Source organism: Cebus imitator, unplaced genomic scaffold (assembly GCF_001604975.1).
Source record: "Cebus imitator isolate Cc_AM_T3 unplaced genomic scaffold, Cebus_imitator-1.0 Scaffold199, whole genome shotgun sequence".
Lineage (NCBI taxonomy): Eukaryota > Metazoa > Chordata > Mammalia > Primates > Cebidae > Cebus > Cebus imitator.
The window spans coordinates 3,042,101-3,048,877 of NW_016107514.1; the positions used below are offsets into that span (position 1 = coordinate 3,042,101).

General features: G+C 36.6%; 1 pseudogene; it reads right to left on the reverse strand.

The window, feature by feature from the left end:
- Positions 1-1,792: 1,792 nt before the first annotated feature.
- Positions 1,793-2,482, reverse strand: LOC108317228 (annotated as a pseudogene).
- Positions 2,483-6,777: the final 4,295 nt, after the last annotated feature.

Here is a 6,777-nt window from a genome sequence, read left to right on the forward strand (position 1 = left end):
TTGAATGCATTTTATAAGATCTTCTTCATGAACATTTATAAGTGAGATTAATCTCTAGATTTATTTTCTGTTGTGGTTTTTATGTGTATCAAGATTTAAGAATATTTTTTGCTTAAAACAATTGGGAAGGTCTTCTTTATGTTATTTGCAGGAAGAATTTAAAATCACATTAGAATTATCTGGCGAGTTGGCAGAATTCCCCTATGAACAGACCTGTGCCTGGTGTTCTTTAATGGAAAGAAACCTCTGGATAATTTTTTTTAATTTCTTCTATGAAAAATGATGTATTTATATTTTTGCTATATATCCTAAGATCAGTGTTAGTAAGTTATCTTCTCCCAGAAAAGTATTCATTCTGAGTCTAGAGTTTGGTTTTCTGAGTTTGTAATTGACATTTGGTTTTATCGTATTATTAGCATGTATACTTAAAGTGAAAAAGGAATTCTCTTTTCAGTAGATGTATTAACTAGAGCTATATTATCATGTTATTTAAGTTTTTTAATGTCTTTGGTTTTATCTACCTGGCAAAAATTAAAATCAATGGAATTGATTAAAGACTCTTACTAGTAATTTTTTCACCTATTTTCCATGCATTTTGTGTGTTTCATTAATCTTACTGCTGTGTTGTCTGGCAAATAGGTACTCATAATCATTAGATCTTTGTTGTGGGCTCTACGTTTCATGAAGTTAAATAGTATTTTAATTTGGTTGTTGTGTAAGTTTGGGGTCTTTCTATTCTGGTCTCTATAATTTTAATACTACTGCCAATATTATGACCTTTTAATCATTATAACTTGAAAATAACATCTGGCAGAATGGTTCCAACCCTACCCTACCCATGTCAATCATTTTCTTTGAAAATTTCTTCTCTCTTTTTGGTCATAAGCTCTTCAATGTAACTTTTGTGAGCAAATTGTCATATTTCCAGATGTGCATATTGGAATTTTGATTAGAATTACATTATATCTATGAACGCTTTGGGATCAAAGCTTTACAATATTAGATATTCTTATGTATATATATAATCTTTTCATTTGTTAAGTCTTCTTTAATGTCTTTCAGTAACATTTTCTAACTTGCTGTGTGTGAGTCTAGAGCATTTTTTCTTAGGTATAGTCCTAGGCATTTTGTAGATATTCTTGCTATGATAAATAGTATCTTTCAAAATCATGTTTTCTAATTCATTATTGCTAATATATAGAAACAGAATTGACTCTCTCTTTTTTTTTTTTTTTTTTTNTTTTTTGAGTACCAATAAGTCTTTATTTATTCATTGCATTTTTCCAGGGAAAGGAGAAGGGAAGGGAAGAGTCAGCATGTGTTAATAAATGTTTAGAAAATGGGAAAGAAATACCCAACACAGCAAAATCAACCATTAAATAAACACACACCAGTGATGGGATCACCAAAGCCCAAAGGGGCTCAGTCTCTTGCAGTTCAGGAATGAGGGAAAGGGATCCGGGACAGAACAGACAGGTACAGGCTTTCATACCCTCCCTCCCAATAAATTCAAGATTTTTACACAAAGCTTTGGTTACTAGCAGTAAACATGGAGTTACATTCCTTAGTCTCCTATTAAACATTCCTGTGGCCACTTTGACATAAAAGTTAGCATCTGCATAAAAGTTTCAGAGTGACTTGGATATACATTTATATTCCCTTTCTTGGCTTCCTGACACCACTTTCTACATGGAAGGCCCCACCTAGAGGGAAGAAAGGGTGACGGTGTAAACCCCAGCCTGAGATACATGGCAGTGCCAACTAGCCTCCGTGCACCCTATTTCCACTTTCTTCACCCTGCCTGCTCCTTGAAACTTCCTGATAGCAAAAGAATAGCTTCCACCCATTGGGGCTCAATTCTGGGTTTCCGGGAACAGGGCAGGGCTGGGCTGTGGATTTCTTCTTCCTTCTGAAAGTAGATTGGCTTTCCCTGTGCGCTAGGGGCCTGCTGGGCCTTCAGTGGACATGAGGCTACCATATGGCTGATGCTCTGGCAGAAGTGGCACTTCCTGGGCTGGGGCGGCAGCTTGCATTCCTTGGCATGATGGCCTAGACCTCCACAGTTGTAGCACCTCTCTCCTTTTTTGATTTGCGCTTCTGGATGTTCTTCCCCTTTGGCCGCCTCTCACTCCCAATACAGAGCACCCCACCAGGTCCACTGACACGGATGGATTCCAGATCCTTGGTTGACTTCTTAAAGGTGAACTCCACTGCCTCAACCTCCTTCAAGCTCCAGAAGCCCTCCATGTGCGGCTTACTCTGGTGCACAAAGACGTCCCCTGAGGGGTCGAGCTCAACCCCGGCGCGGGCGGTCAGGGACGGGAAGCCAAACCCCCACGTTGAACCACTTACCGATGCCTGCACCGTGCAGCAGCTGAGGCTCGTCCGCTGCCCGGGCCGCGTCCTCTGGCGCCTCCTCGGGCGCCTCTTCTGCCGCCTTGGTGCAGCCACCTGCAAACTGCTGGTTGGGCATGGAGCCCATGGTCGTCGGCTGAACCCGTGGCCCCGGGGCCCTGGTCGGGCGGCTGCTGGCGCCAGAGAAGTCTGAAGGCAAAAAAAAAAAAAAAAAAAAAGCCATAATTGACTCTTACACTGGCTTTTAATTTTTCCACTTTGCTGAGCTCTCCTCGTATTTCTAAAGAACCATACTATCTACAAATAATTACATTTTTATTCCCTCTTCTACACGGTATGCCTTTCCCCCCTTTTTCTTGGCTTTGTGCTGGCTAGAACCTCTACTTCAAGCGGACTAGGAGTTATGTTAGTAGACATTTTTGTTGTATTCCTGATTTTAAGGGTTTGCTTATAATGTTTTCTCATTTAAGATGGTAACGCTAAGTTTTTAAAATAAATATACTTTATCAGGTTAACACGCTCTCTTCTTAAACATTTTAGTTACGAATTAGTGTCAAGTGCTTTCTTTTTGTCCAACTCATTTTAAAAATGTGCCTTATAGACAATGATGAAATTAGTATATTTCAACTAAATCTTTCTTGATTTCTCTGGCACTGATTTTTGGCTGATATTATTTTTTAATGTTCGTCTTTGTGTTTTAAAATAAACTTATCTTACTTTTAACTTAGTCTTTTTATCTCTTTTGAACTTCTTATATTAGAGAGTCTGTACACTTAAAATACCTTACATGTTCTCTCTCCATTCTTTTACTGAATAAATTTTTATTTGTATTTATTCATCATCAGTGTTTTAACAGTCACATTTTGTAACTATAATCTTTAGATTTATTCCAGTATTCAGATAATATTTACCGTATATTACAGTTAAATAATCACAGCCATTTCCTTTCCATAGTCTCTACTTTCATTTTTTAGTTGGCTGAAATATATCCTCTGGTACTTTTTCAAGAAGGGCCCTTCGCAATTATGTTACCTCTTCCTTTTATCTTTAAATAAGTGTTTGGCTGAGTGTAAAATTCTTGGTTTAAAGTTTTTTTCCCTTAAGATAAAATTAGTGTATCATAGTTTGAAAATGTAACAGTAGATATTATTCTGGAGAAATCTAAGGGAAGCCACGATTTTTGCAATTAAAGGTGTAAACGATCTTTCTGCCTGGCTGATCAAAAGATTTTAAAAGTATGTATCTTATTCTTTATCCCTAACATTTTATTTTGAAACATTACAAAACTACACACGTTGTAAGAATAGCACAATGAATATCCACATATCCCTCAGTTAGACTCTTTAATTTTTAATATTTTGTCACATTTACTGTATTGTTCTTGCTGTCTATATACAGTGTCCACACATGCACTTTTTTTGATTGAATCATTGGAAAGAAAATCAAAGAAAACTATACAAATAAGTACTTCAATATATACCTACTAAAAATAAGGATAATCACAGACCAATATAACGTTCAAGAAATTTAACATTAATGCTAAAATATTTTCTAATAAACAGACTACTTTATTTGTAAACATCTGTCAGGAAAGACATTTCAGATGCCTACTCTGTAATCTATCTTCGTGTTTACAAACAACTTCTTTTAAGACAGTGAGGCTTCAAATTTTAAGATCCTATTTTAAGACAATGAAGCTTCGTATTTTAAGTCAAAAAAGTGATGCTCATTGAAAAATCTGATGTTGCCTTATCTCCTGAAAAATGTCTACGTGGGAAATGACACACTCAGGACTTCATATAAATTTAAAAGGTCCACAAAACCCCTGAGTCCATGTGTGAAAACACCTCTGAGGAGGAGAAGGGCCATGAACTCTAGCTGAAGTTTTCTTAACGCCCCACCTAAATTCTTGCTTTTTCTCTGTCTACCATTTCAAGATCATAGTACTTAGAAAAGATGAAGAGAAATTAGTCTAAATCCACCACCATTTTGTTCTCATGCTTCTTGCGAGGAGTGTGGAATTTCTGCTGCTGCTGTTCCTTCTTTTCTTCTTCCCCTCCTGGCTTCTGCTTCTCTTCCTTTCCCTTCCCTCTCCTTTTTCCGATTTCTCTCTCCCTCCTTCTTTTCCCCTCCTTTTTCCCCCCTCCTCCTCCTCCTCACTTTCCTTTTTCTCCTTTGTATAATTAATATATGATTATACACAGTAAAATGCACAGATTTAAAACTGTATAATTTGATGAGTTAAAGAATATACACAAATAAGACCACCAACTCAGTGTAGAGATGCAATATGTCCATGATTTTAGAAAATAGAATCAGTTTCTCACCTCTCCAGAAGCAGCCACTGTATTCATTTCTGCTCTTAGAGATTATGTTTTTGTTTTATCAAAATTCAGATAAATGGAATAATAGCATATGAACTCTTTTTTGTCTAGCTTCTTTAGCTTAACACAATATTTCTGAGACTCATTTATGTTGTTATAAATATCAGAATGTCAATTCTTTTTATTGCTGGATAGTATTCCATTGTGTTAATAAAACACAATATGTTTAGCCATTCTCCTGCTGAGAATTTGAGTTGTTTCCAGTATTTTCATAGCTGATATTAATTAAGTTGCATTGAACTTTCTTGTGTAAATCTTTTTTGTGTGTGAATACGTATTTTTATTTTGGGTGAGTAAATATTTAGGAGTGGAATTGCTGAATTATAAGATAGGTATATTTACTTCTATAAGAAACTGCCTAAAATGTTTTTCAAATGCTATTTATTTATTTATTTGTTTTCAAATACTATTTATTTATAAATGGTTTTCAAATACTATTTATTTATAAATGGTTTTCAAATACTATTTATTTGAAAAACATTTTAGTTTCTTTTTTTTTTTGAGTTTAAATTTTTATTTTTATTTTTTTTCCCATTTATTTATTTTATTGCATTTTAGGTTTTGGGGTACATGTGAAGAACATGCAAAATTGTTGCATAGGAACACACGTGGCAGTGTGATTTGCTGCCTTCCTCCCCATCACCTACATCTGGCATTTCTCCCCCTGCTATCCCTCCCCAGCTTCCCACCCCCCACCGTCCCTCCCCTATTTCCCCCCAACTGACCCCAGTGTGTAGTGCTCCCTTCCCTATGTCCACGTGCTCTCATGTTCAACACCCGCCTATGAGTGAGAACATGCGGTGTTTGATCTTCTGCTCCTCTGTCAGTTTGCTGAGAATGATGGTTTCCAGGTTCTTCCATGTCCCCACAAAGGACCCAAACTCATCGTTTTTGATGGCTGCATAATATTCCATGGTGTATATGTGCCACATTTTCCCTATCCAGTCTATCATCAATGGGCATTTGGGTTGGTTCCAGGTCCTTGCTATTGTAAACAGTGCTGCAATGAACATTCGTGTACACGTGTCCTTATAGTAGAACGATTTGTAATCCTTCGGATATATACCCAGTAATGGGATTGCTGGGTCAAATGGAATTTCTATTTCTATGTCCTTGAGGAACCGCCACACTGTCTTCCACAATGGTTGAACTAATTTACACTCCCACCAACAGTGCAAAAGTGTTCCTATTTCTCCACATCCTCTCCAGCATCTGCTGTCTCCAGATTTTTTAATGTTCGCCATTCTTACCGGCGTGAGATGGTATCTCAATGTAGTTTTGATTTGCATTTCTCTGATGACCAGTGATGATGAGCATTTTTTCATATGTTTGTTGGCCTCACGTATTTCTTCTTTTGTAAAGTGTCTGTTCATATCCTTTGCCCACTTTTGAATGGGCTTGTTAGTTTTTTTCTTGTAAATCTGCTTTAGTTCTTTGTAAATTTTGGATATCAGCCCTTTGTCAGATGGGTAAACTGCAAAAATTTTTTCCCAATCTGTTGGTTGCCGATTCACTCTAATGATTGTTTCTTTTGCTGTGCAGAAGCTGTGGAGTTTGATTAGGTCCCATTTGTCTATTTTGGCTTTTGTTGTCAATGCTTTTGGTGTTTTGGTCATGAAGTCCTTGCCTACACCTACGTCCTGAATGGTTTTGCGTAGATTTTCTTCTAGGGTTTTTATGGTGTTAGGTCTTATGTTTAAGTCTTTAATCCATCCGGAGTTAATTTTAGTGTAAGGTGTCAGGAAGGGGTCCAGTTTCTGCTTTCTGCACATGGCTAGCCAGCTTTCCCAACACCATTTATTGAACAGGGAATCCTTTCCTAGAGTTCTTATAGAATCGTAAGAAATGTGTTATATTTCTTATAGAATTGTAAGAAATGTATTATATTTCCTGTCTCTCTGCTTCCTCTTCAAGATTTGCTATTATAAATCTTTTAATTTTAGCCAGTCTAGTTGGCATGTAGTGTTATTTCCTTTTGATTTAAACTTTCATTTCTTTTAGGACTAACAAATTTGAGTGACATTTTATATGTTTATTT